Below are 12467 nucleotides of genomic sequence, written 5' to 3' on the forward strand. Positions count from 1 at the left end.
TTATGTATTTATTTTAATGGAGGTACTGGGGATTGAACCTAGGACCTCATGCACGCTAAGCATGTGCTCTACCACTGAGCTGTACCCTCCCCCAACAGTGTTGTCGTTTTAATAATATTTCCAATACCACCTCTTCCATGATGCTGCTCCTCAGTGCTTCATCTGAAATCATACCAATTGCATTTTTCTTATAGAAGTTTCCACGTGGTAATGGCACTGAGGGAGCTAAGAGAATAGGCAAGGTGGGAAAATTTTTTATAAGTTAAGTGAAAAACTGAGGGTTATTCAATAATGGCTTGATGATTGAATGAGTAAACCCAGGAGACAAATGGGTTTCATCTTAAGTGGTAACATGATTTGGAAAGGTATTGTTTGAAGCACAAGGTAATAGTGCTGTGATTAACTAATGGTGTCTGCTATGAGCAGGAAACTCTCTGTAATGTGTTTGCCAATGGTAGGGTAAACTATAGATCTATAGGATATTATTAACTGGATGTGGCTGCCAGAGATGTTCCATCAAAACCCCTCATTTCATAGGTGAAGACATTACAGTATATGCCAGATGTAGAGTTGTGTAAATTTCCTTTCTTCTTTCCTTCCTTCTTTCTTTTCTTTTCTTTCTTTCTTCCTCTCTCTCTTTCTCTCTTTCATCATTTGGCAATTTCTTTAAATACATATAGCTGTGTCCCAGAGGAATTAGGATATAGTAAGTTATATAGTTATCAACTACAGTTCCCTTCTATGTTCTTTTTTCCTCAAGTAAAACCGCAGAATATTCTACAACCTTGGAATCTAGAAGGGGAAAAGTAATGAATGCTTACCATGGTCTCAAGAAAGACAAGCCAATGTATAAAACCATCAAATGAACAAAGCATGTGTATCACTCCTGCAGAAGAGGGATGAGAGAGAGTTTACGAGAGAGAAGGAACCCCTGGCCCATGAGAATCTAAAGCCTGCCAGCGCTGTAGCCTGGAGAAGTCTAGTGTCTAGGTACTTCAGCCAGAGAGGACTCAGTCAGTACCCAGAAGGATGGTTGGTCAAAGGGTGAGGGATGTAGGAGACCAGTCAGTGGCTTTGTTGTCCTGAGACCTGGTTCCCATGGGAGTTCAGGAGGTTCCAGTGGAGGGACTGTGCTGCAGGTGAGGTCATCCACACACCTCCTCCCCGGGCTGCAGCCACCATCTATGCAACACTCGGAGATTATCAAGCACTTAACCTGCCTCGGCATTTGGTCCTTTCCACAACCTTCTGAGGTAGAAGATATTACCTCCACCTCATGTGTAAGGACTGAGGTTTAGATAAGTGAATTTCCCCAGGACAACACAGACAGTGGCAGAGCCAAGATGGGCATGCAGGAATTCTGACTCCAAATCCTTATGCTAGTCCACACTGTTTGATGGTCCTGCTTCCACTCCAAGCATGGGGGAGTTGTCCTCTTGAATTCTGGCCCCCTTTGATTCTGCTGACAGTTTGTTTCCACGGTTGCTGAGGCCAGGTCTCTGAGAAGAATGTTTCTGCTCAGACTATTCCCGATTAGCCCACTGGAGAGCCCCTACTTCCTGAGGGAGACTCCCACAAGGAAGATGAAAACCCCGAAGCCCCATTTTGGGGCAGATCTCACGGGCTCTGGGCTGCCGGCTGTCCGTGAGGAGGGAGCGCCGTGTCCCCCTAGCCAGCCCTTACTTGTTGACTTTTGTTGGTATGTATTCTCTGCATGATCCAATCATATTAATCTGCTTCAAGCAGCCTATAAAATAAAGACAATTGCAATGCCATAAGGAATAGCATATCCCCAACCATAAATAAATTAGGGCTCTAATTCCTTCAAGGCATGTGGGTGACATCACACACTGTGAGAGCAGAGCTTGGACAGGCTGTTCACAGAGCCACGAGTCTGAGATGGAATTACCATCTTCGTTTATTTACATCTTCTGGTGGCTAGGTTGCTGTGACAGATGATTTCTGAAAAGTCTGGTTCCTCCAGATTATGACCTCATGTTCCGCTCTTCCCCTCCTCCTCCCCCTACTTTTCCCTCCCCCACTCCCTCTCTCCCACCTCTTTTCCTTTCTTGTTTCTGTCTCACATCCCCAGGCATTTCCCACATTGCATTTTATTTTCTCTGTGCTCCTGGTGAAGAACAGAAGGAGGGAAGCGCCTAGCACTGAGAAACGATGGCAAATTCCAGATGCAGAGGAGAGGCCTCCAAGAAGTGGGGGAGGCACAGGAAGAATGAATCTCTCCTGCAGTCATGATTTGTTGCATTGCCCCAAGGCCATTTATTCATGACCTCTCTAGGGACATATAGCCTTTCCTTGCTTAAAATTTCAATTTAATTAAATCCACGAGGTATGTTCTTGGATGTCAACTACGTCCTAGGCAACATGGGGCAGTCAGAACCATATGGAACCAAGGAATTTCAGAAGCAGACAGGCTTTCAGTGGTCTCCGAGTTAGTTCAACTCCTCATCTTACAAACGAGGGACCCAAGACCCAGAGAAATAAAGTGATTTTTTCCAAACTCACGTGGCTAATTAATGACAAAGCCAAGTCTAGAGACTGCTGAAAAAGTGGGAAACCTTAGGAATGTCCGCCAGGGCCTTACAGCCTCATCAGAGAAGACAGACATCTTCAGAAGAGTTAGCTAATAACAGGAGAGAATACTTGATCAGAGCCAAACTGAGAATGACAAAAACTGAATTTGAGGAAGGAAGGAAGCAATATTGGCGGGCAAGTTTGGGACAGATCTCACGGAGGAAGCAGCAGTTGAGTTGGATGCTGAAGGGGAGATGGGATCTTGCTTGGCAGAGATCAGAAGGGAAGGCATTGTGGGTAACGAAACAGCCTGAGCCAAATAATAAGCCTGAGGGTGGGGGTAAGCATTGCCTGCACACAGAAGTTCATTGGGACTCCAGTGGCAAAGAGGGGGTCAATATCAAAACTTGATACAGCAGAGGACTCTGGACTTAACCCTGAGGTCAACTGTGGGAACTGGAAGTTCTTGAACAAGAAGCAATAAATGAAAGCATGCTTTAGAGCTTTGCGATGCAAAATGTGGTCTGGGGACAACCAGCACCCGACTTGGGAGCTTTTCTAGAAAAGCCCCATCTCAGTCCCACCCAAGGCCTGCTGAAACAAAACTACATTGTAGCTAGATCCCCACGCGCCTCACCAGACACATCGATGTTGGAGAAGCTCTGCTGTAAGAAAACTGGCGAAGTGTGAATGCCGCTTCTTGGTTGTTCCAGAGTTGTTCCCTAGTGATGCTAACTTTTCCCTGACCAAGGATGACTTAGCAAATGTTATTTACTCAGACATTCTTGCAAAGGGAGAGACACTAACAGACTGTTTTCACACAGAGTGAAGTGTTCATGAATACTGTTTAACAGTCGATGAAGATAACAGTATTAGATTTTTGAACACAATTAAATGTTTCTTCATTTTCATCATGCTGTGCTCTTTTTCGTGTTTTGGAGCCCACGGAGTTTCTTCTGATGATCAGACATGTTTTGAGCTCTTGAAAAGCTCTTGGACTTTAGAATCTAATGGATAAAACAGGCTGTGATGGGTTCTGCAGGAGTGAGGACCCCCACATAATTCAGGGCAGCTTCCTGGGGAGGTAGCAAGACCTCAGCAGAAAGATGAGTGGGACCCCACCCCATCCAAGACCCCCGCCCCATGCCTCCAGACTTCAAGGGAACACTCAGGCCTGGAGTCACTAAGGGTTGAAGCCTCTTCCCCTTCTCCAGGCACCACATAAACCAGATCCTGGTACTGCCTGGGTCCAGGTGGGAGGTGGAGCCAACAATGAGTAAACTTCCCACTAGCCCACAGGATGAGGGCTGAGAGCTGGAATTAAGTTGATTTAAAGAACATACAAAGTGGTGTGTGTGTGTGCCTGAGTTTATAGACCAAGATGAATACTTGCTATATTTCCTTTAAAAAAAAAAATCTCCTCCCATGGCCTCCTCCAGAGGGAGGAGAGATTGATGTGGAGCCCCCCTCAACCCCACCACCAAACCAAACCACAAAGTGTGTGCCGACTCTGGGTCAGAGCGTCCTCTCCCAGTGACCATCTTGAAGCGCTTTCAAAGGCAGAAGTTCCACCTGGGGCCCTTCTGCCCTAGCTGACTTGCTTTGGTCTTCTGGGGACGGTTGCCCAGCGAGGAACGGGGCCTGGGGGTGTCTATCTGCCTCTCTCCGCAGGCCATCTGGGAGCAGCAAGGCGGGGGGGCTGCCTGTGAGTCTGCTCCTTGGCTGGGCCCCCCAATGGGCTGCATTCTTTGAAGCACCGGGCCCTGTGGTTCCCCTCCCCTCAGAGAGACCACCACAGTGAGGAAGTCTTCTGCAGCAATGGGAACCTTGCTGGGAGCCTCCTCTCTTAATTTCATCTTTTTAAAATTGATATTTAATTCACATACCACAAAATCCACCCTTTTAAAGTGTACTATTCAGTGATTTTAAGTATAGCCCCAAGATTGTGTAATCGCCACTACCTAATTCCAGAACATTTCCAACACCCCAAAAAAGAAACCCATGCCCGTTAGCCATCTCTCCCCTTCCCCCCGCCCAGCCCCTGGCAACTGCTACTGTTTTCTGTATCTGTGGATTTGCCTCTTCTGGACTTTTTATGTCAATGGAATTATACAATATGTGGCCATTTGTGTCTGGCCTCTCTTCCCTTTTATCTTGCCCTAGGTAATTTCTTATGAAGGTCTAGAAGTTGCCAGTCTGAGAAAGATGATAATAGTCCTGAAGGAAATTCTCCTAAGAAAAGCCATTGGCCTTTCTCTTCCTGAGTGTTCCTCGGGGCGGTTCCTCCAGACCCCACATCCTTGCTGGGACTCTACTGAAGGGACAGGTCAACGAATGTAAACCTGTTTCGCTTGAGGGCTGAGGATCCAACCCTGGGCTTACACTACAGAGCGAGGGCTGGCTACTGGCACAGAAAGTAGCTCTGCTCAATTATGGCCATGGCCATTTCATATAAAACATTTGAACAACCCTTCAGAGTATAAAAATGCTTCCTCAGTTGATCGTAACTATGGAAAGAAAGGGTGAGAGACTTGCCCAAGGTCGTGGAGGTAGGAGGCATTAAAGGCAGGGTTCCAATTCAGGACTTGTGTTCCAGGGCTTTCCCGGTCCTCTGCTTCCGTGTTTCTTAACGACTCTGATGGCACTTTGGGTGGTCTAGACGACCCCTGCAGTGCTGACCGGCAGCCTCTTCCTTTTCTTTCTCCGCCACCCCAACCCCACCTCCCTGAGCGTCCCTCTTTCTACATCCTGCAATTGCCCCAGTGGTCCACGAACATTGCTAACAGTCCTGCTAACACTGAGGGCGCATGCTTTTTTCTCCAACTTTCTGGCTGTGATCTTGAGAAAGTTATTGAACCACTTGTGCCTCAGTTTCTTCATTTTACAAGTGAGGATAATATTGGTACCTACCTTTTAAGGCTGATAATTGATTCATGTAAAGAGCTTAGAACAATACCATAGTGAGCATTCGATAAATGATAGACTCGTTTTGTGTTGTATGTATTTGTATTTCTCCTGCTGCTGTGTTAAAAAACTGTTTGTGCATATTAAGTCTTGGATAAAAGAGATGTTCATAAATACTGGAGGAAGGAAGGAAGGAAAGAAGGAGTGAAGGAAGGAAAAGATAAAGGGTGGAAGGAAGAGAGGAAGTGAGGGATTTACAGTAGCTTCTAAATACAGAACAAAGATGGATCTGCAGCTAGGTTTTCTTTTTGCTTTCAAAATATCTTCACGTACACACCAAGAGAAGATTTCTGCAGGGCAGAAAAGACAAATCCATTGGCAAATTATGAAATTCGCTTGAAGTTGCAAACAGAAAGGCTAGGGTGGGTCCTCTTTGTGGTTAGCATTGGAAGATCAATACTCAATCCTTTCCAATGCACTCTCATATCTAAACCTGCAGTTACTCTTGATTACATCAATTGCCATTTTATTAGATTCTCCTTTCAGCATCCTAAGGGCCTGGCTTATTTCATCCTCTGCGTTGGCTGGGTATCAAGTTCACAGTTGGGTTTATCTCCTTTTCCTCTCCTTGTGATCTCCCTAGTGAAGATCGATGTTCTCGCTTATAAAATGCACAGCATTTCCTCACATTAGTGTTAGGACTACTTTGCTGATTTCCCTTTAGCTTGTCCACCCTCATGTACCTCATGTTGGAAAATGCTCTCAGTGTCTGGAGAGAAGGTGTGTTGGGGACAGGGGGAGGCGATGTTATGAGAGGACTGAGATTCCAGACAACCAGGAGGTTCTTTTTCTTGACCCTTCCTACATTTATCTGAGTTCCTGGTTCCCAGTGCAGCAGCTAGAGACAGCACTGGATGACATCCCTAAATGGGGCAGAACCTCAGAAGCCTGTTATACCCTTAATGCTATTCTGACAGAAGACATCTGGGTTATGGGAAGCCTTTATGTAGCCATATTTGGTCCTTAACGTTCCCATCCTTCCTTCGGTTCCAGCACTGCAAGAGCTGATTGGACCAGAGGCAGAAACCTGAATCAAGGGCAGCCAATCCAAAAAGTAAGCTGTGCCCATCAGATTCCCTTTCTATGGCATTTGAACCAAGGAATGCCAAGCAAAGGATATAATTAGCTATAAAGCTAAAACAGAAGGTTTATGATGTAAGAAGAAACCAGAGAAGCCATGATAATCTAGTATAAGCCAGAATTACATGTGAACGGAAGTAATAAGTAACAGAAGCCAGACTCAAAGAGTTATCAAGAGGAGAATGGAGCCAATACACCAAAAGATGAAGAAATACTGTAAGGGCGAGAAGCCTGTGCTAGCTCCCTCAGATCTAGACCACATTCTGGTCCAGGCCATCAGTATCCTTAAGATAGGTCTTCTTTTCTACTGAGGTAACCTGAATAAGCCATTGTTTCTTACAACCACCAGGACCTAAGCAGCACCTGTTCCTCAGGCCTCTCTGGAGATTGGGAGCCAGGTCTAATGGGGTCCTCAGACCACAGGCAGTAACAGGGACACTTTCAACTCAAGTCAGTGCTATGCACTCGGAGCATGGGATTCAAGTTAATCCAGCAAGCATGTAATTGGAGCACCTACCACCATGAAGCGCTGTGTGAGTTTTGCAGAGGTAAAGGTAAATAAGAAGGTCCTTGACTTCAAGGAGCTTATGATCCAAATAGGGTGGAAGGGCTGAAGACACACACATATTAAGTCAATGCAACCTAGAACAGATATACGTGGCAGAGAAGGAAACACAGTGCTTTATGTTGTGCTCATGTTAGGATGTGGGGTTCAGGAAAGGCTGCTCAACTTTGCTGGGGATGCAAAGGAGAGATGGAGGGGTATTGTGCAGGCTGCTTCTGCAGAGTTTGATGACTGGTTGGGTGTGAGGGGTGGGGAAGACAGAGGATGATCCTGAGATTGCAAGTGACATTGTCAACATAAGGGGAGAGATGTTGGATTCAGGACACGCTACCCCAAAATATGGCACCTCAGCATATCTTAAACTGAAGGAATTTTTTAAAAAGCCAGCAGAAGCAGGAAGGTCATTCTGACCTCCCCCGCTCATGCTTCTTCCCTGATACAGGTCATAAAACGCCCATGTGATACATACTCTGCACCAGGAGGAAGGAAGACATTCTTATCACCAGAGACAGGGAATTTGGGGCCAAGGAATCTGTACAAACCTTGTTAAACTCACCCTTATGTTCCAAGTTTCTTCTCCACCATTTTTCTACCCGGGCCCAAACCCCTCTGTCTTGTTAATTCTTCGCAGATTTATCATTTCTTTGTCTAAAAGGTGTAAAAGATTCCTGCTCTTTGAGTCTGTACTCTATTTAAAATTCAATAGAATTTGTATGCTTTTTTCTTGTTAATCTGTCTTTGTCAGTTTAATCGTCAGACCCAGCCAGGGACCCTAGGAGGTGGAGGAAAACTTTTACTCCCCTACTTTGGGTAGTGGGAAGGAATGGATGGGGTCCAGATTTGGCGTGCTGAATTTGGGATGCTGGCCAGCAGAGGACATCACAGAGGAGACAGCCACTGAACAACTGGAAGTGTGAGTCTGGGATTTAAAAGAAAGGGCAGATTAGGAATCTGGAGGAAGGAGTCATCTGCAGAGAAGTAAAACTGGGCAACTAAGCAGGGAGAAGGGAGGAGGGGAAAACTAAGCAGGGATGGCACATGGAGCTGGCAGGAGGGAGGAGCATGGGCAAGTGAAATGAGCTGAGTGGAGCAAAGAGGAACATAGAGGAGAGGAGAGCATCTCAATGAGAAAGGTGAATAGGGTACCAGCTGAGCTGGCTGTTGGACCAGTGGGCAGGGGAGGAAGGGAAGGAGGGAAAGGGCAGTCATTTGAGAGTCTTGAACAATGGAGTTGGAGGGAACTAGGAAAGAAGAAGGAGGGGAAATGGTAGAGTGGATGTCAAACAGCTGAACCCCAGGGGACAGCAAGCAGGCATCTACTAACCTCATCCCACACACATCGTGGGGTTTGGAGCAGACTGTAGGTGATGGGGAGGAGAGGATGAGACCCACAGACAAAGCTCCTGAACAGGGAGGGAGTATAATGGGTCATAGACTGAAAACCTTTGTTTCCCACGAAGATTTAACCTTCTCCAAACGCATCTCATAGCAACCCCCATAGACTAATATTTAAAAAGTATTATTTCTGGATTTTCTAATTTTATAAATAAAAGTTTCTGTGTTTTGTTTTTATTTTTTTAATTGGACTGTAGTTGATTTACAATGTTATATTAATTTCAGGTGCATAATTAAGCGATTTGATTATTTTTATAGATTACACTCCACTTAAAGTTATTATGAAATATTGGCTATATTCCCTGTGCTGTATGTTACATCCTTGTATCTTACTTATTTTATACTTAGTCGTTTGTACCTCTTAATCCTCTTCCCTTATCTTGCCCCTCCATCACCCCCACTGGTAGGCACTGGTTTGTTCTCTGTAAGTCTGTTTCTGCTTATATTTCAGGTTCCTTGTTTTAACAAAAAAAAAGGATTCAAATAAGGCAAAAGTCTATAAAGTAACAAGTGAAAGTATGCCATAAATCCTCCTTCCCTAAAGATAAACACCATATATTTTTTCCAGAACAGTCTATGCACATGAAAACAAAATTCACTCTCTTTCCAGAAATAAATAAATAAATAAAAGCATGCACGCACACGCACATGCACACACACACACGCACTGATGGGCAACTTGGTTTTTTTTAGCATATTGTGAACTTTTTCCCAGATGGGCACATATAGATCCACTTCATCTTTTTTCAATAATCACAGTGTTCCATCGTGTTGATTATGGAATTACCGTAGTTTAACTAATTCCCTAATGATGAAGAGTTAGGGGGCTTCCAACTTTATGCTATTATAAATAATGTAATGAATATATCTATTTTTTTCCACAATTGTGTGAGTATTTCCATGGGATAAATTCCTGTATGTAGAATTCCTGGTTCAAAGGGTACATACATTTTAATTTTTATAGACAATGCCAAATTGCTCTCCAAAAAAATGTTGTGCCAGTTTACTCTTCTGTCCCCAGCATAGAAGTGCCTATTTTCCCCACCTTTTTTCCAGACTGGATATTAACAGTCTTTGTCAACTTTCTTACTCTGATAGGAAAATTCTAAATTTGCCATTGTTTTACTTTGCATAGAGAAGACCAACCAATAGTTGTTGCCACCATGTTCCCAGAAAAGACACCTTGGATGGTTCCAGAGCAGTGCCCATTCCCATGTGAGTGCACAACCATCTACACCAGCAGGAAGAGGAATCATATACTAACCCCCATGGTGCCCAAGACCACACACTCAAGAAATATTTTTAAGTTGAGATTTTGATGGCGAAAGTTCCCCCACGGAATCAAGAAGGAATCAATAAAAATCTAAAACTTGAATTGCTAAAGCCAAGCATAAACAGGCTCGTTTATATTTTATTCTCAGGCAACATCTCTCCCCAAGGGACATTGTTTTCCTTCTACCAATTTTCAGTTTCCTCCTCTCCCAATGCCTGGATGAGACCAAAGGTATTACCAACTGCTGCTCAGGGTTGCTGTGGCCAACAGTTGCGTCCTTCTGAAGCACCAGCTGGTTGGGGACACTCTCTGGCAGCCCGTTAGTCCACAAAGCCTGCCTCGATGGTTCCACAGCTTTCTCCAATGCAAATGACTGAAAACATGCCTTCCCAACAAGGAAAATATGTAAGCTTTAGTTCTCAAGTTATGTTTCATGTTTACAACGGTCTTCTCATCATCGGTAGTTGGATTAAATTTAGTGATTACAAAGATTTTTGTTTTTATCAATAATACCCTTGATCTTGAAAAACAAGAGCAATTTAAATAGACCCAGATGCTGAAAGCCTCACCACATGTTTATTGTATGTTTTTAATTGCATTGTATTTGAGGCTGTCATTTAAATCAATTAAATATGAACGTTATTCCCATGGCCACGTTTTCCTGGTCTTTCACAATAAATCTTTGCTGTTCCTAGTTATTCGATTGCAAAATCTTTGAAGGAAAACGTTTTTGGTAATTACGTTTTCCCCTACACTCCTGTCAAACAGGTACACACCCCACCCCCATCCAAAGCCCACATGGAGCTGAAACGTTATCCCAGAAAAAATTCTTCCGGCCCTGCAAAGTCATTGGATTTTAAGTCACTGCTCTCTGTTTATCCCCTTTCGGCGAAAGTTCCTTCCCCCTTTAAAATGGATCATTTAGTTTCATTATTATCACTACGATTATCAACAACTCTTTCTGTCAGTGCAATTCAACCAAGACTTACTGAGTGTCCACTGACTTTCTGTAAACATGTCCTCCATCTGTAAATCAAAGCGACGTCGGCGACACTGATCACACGGCAGTGAATTCTGGGGCAGAGAGGAGAGGAGTGGGGAAGGAAGGCATGAAATAATAAAATAGCAGGCTGTGTGGTTGAAATAAAGAGAAAGCAGCTTGACATCAGGGGACACGAATTGAATCCTGACCTGAGCATCAATCAGTGACTCCAGGCATGTCATTTAGCCTCGTCTGAATTTTAGTTTTCTCACCTGTGAAATAAGTGTGCACCAAAAACCTTTATGAGAAACCACCCTCTCCAGACATGGTGAGTAACAGTTGTGTAGATGCTTCCTCAACAGTGGACATGCACAGGGCCAGGCTGCTTCCTGTTTGTGCAAGATGCAGCCCCACTGAGGAGCTAAGGTTCTCCCTGGGTCCCTCAGGTCTTGCAGAAGAGGGGAGAGCCCAAAGAGTTCTAGCCAGAACCAAGGGAGCTAAGATGTGTAGGAGGGCCCTCCTGGATGGCGATGGGGACCTGGTGCTAAGAAGGAAAGCCAGCAGAGACCTGCAGAGGTGTCCCAACCCTCGGGATGAAGATGGAGGAGTGACCCTTGGGAGCCTCCTGGGGATAAGACAGGGCTGAAGGTACCTGATGTCTCAAAGCTAACCAGGTTTTCACTCTTGTTTTCTGGGTTTATTTTCCTTTTAACCTCCCTTATGAAGATTTCTGAGAAATTCCAGCTGTCACAGCTGGTCCAAGGGGAGTTAAGAGAAAGGGTGTGTGCCCAGTTGGGCTGGGGCACTGAAAAAACAGCCCTAGCAAGGCAGGCAGAGTGGAGTCAGGATGGGAGAGCCCCAGGGATGACTATGCTGGGAGACCAGGGCCTCTTGGTCCCAGCTGTTCATCCCACCTAGAGAATCTCCTTCCAGAACTCCATCCATTCGGAGACTTATTTTATTCCAAGAGGCAGAATTTTCTCACCTTCTTTCCAAGTCTCACACCCCAGGTACCCCAGGCCTTGATACCTCAGTTGGCTAACAACACAGCCTCCTGCTCAGCAAGGGTCACTCTGAACTGTTTTCAGCCATGGTGAAGGCTTACATGGCGCCCTCCACACTCTCCCAGGCCACCAGATGCCCCACGGCACATGCTGGCTGGCTCTAGCAAGGTGCAGCGTGTGGTCTGGAAGAGGATTTTCCTGGCTTCTGTGCTCAAACGTTGACCTCATCATCTCAGACTTAGCTCCAAGCAACAGAGTGAGTCTGCCCACGTGACTCCCCTTTGTGATGTAAAATGCTGAATAACCATGAATGGCCACCAAGCTCGGGACCCTGTTCTAGAAATTAATTTGCTGTCAGGGGTCAAGTGCCTTCCACTGAATGTCAAAAGGCACTTAAAGATCAGCGCAACCCCCTTATCATCTGTGTTTGCCATCGGTGAGCTCCGCCAAGCGCGGCACACGGGAACTCAGAGCTCCAGCAGCCTGCTTCCAACTCTTTAAGCTCAAACTGTAATAATGACAGCAGCTAACAGGTTTGTTTGTCTGTTTTTTCAGAACATAATGTATGCCAGACATAGATTATCTCAGAAAATTCTTACAATAAATCTTTGCATCTACTCTTATTTTCCTCATTTTAATCGGAAAACGGGGATTCGCAGAAGAGGATCTGCC

At 45.0% G+C, this 12467-nt stretch overlaps 1 long non-coding RNA gene across 1 annotated transcript; it reads right to left on the bottom strand.

Annotated features, from left to right (window-relative positions):
- Nucleotides 1-9911: 9911 nt before the first annotated feature.
- On the bottom strand, nucleotides 9912-12010 carry LOC140685882 (uncharacterized). The gene is made up of 4 exons (XR_012059329.1): nucleotides 11777-12010; nucleotides 11001-11063; nucleotides 10799-10883; nucleotides 9912-10194 (listed from the first exon to the last, which is right to left on the bottom strand). It is a non-coding gene; the product is annotated as an uncharacterized lncRNA (long non-coding RNA).
- Nucleotides 12011-12467: the final 457 nt, after the last annotated feature.

This window comes from Vicugna pacos, chromosome 15, assembly GCF_048564905.1.
Source record: "Vicugna pacos chromosome 15, VicPac4, whole genome shotgun sequence".
Classification (NCBI taxonomy): Eukaryota; Metazoa; Chordata; class Mammalia; order Artiodactyla; family Camelidae; genus Vicugna; species Vicugna pacos.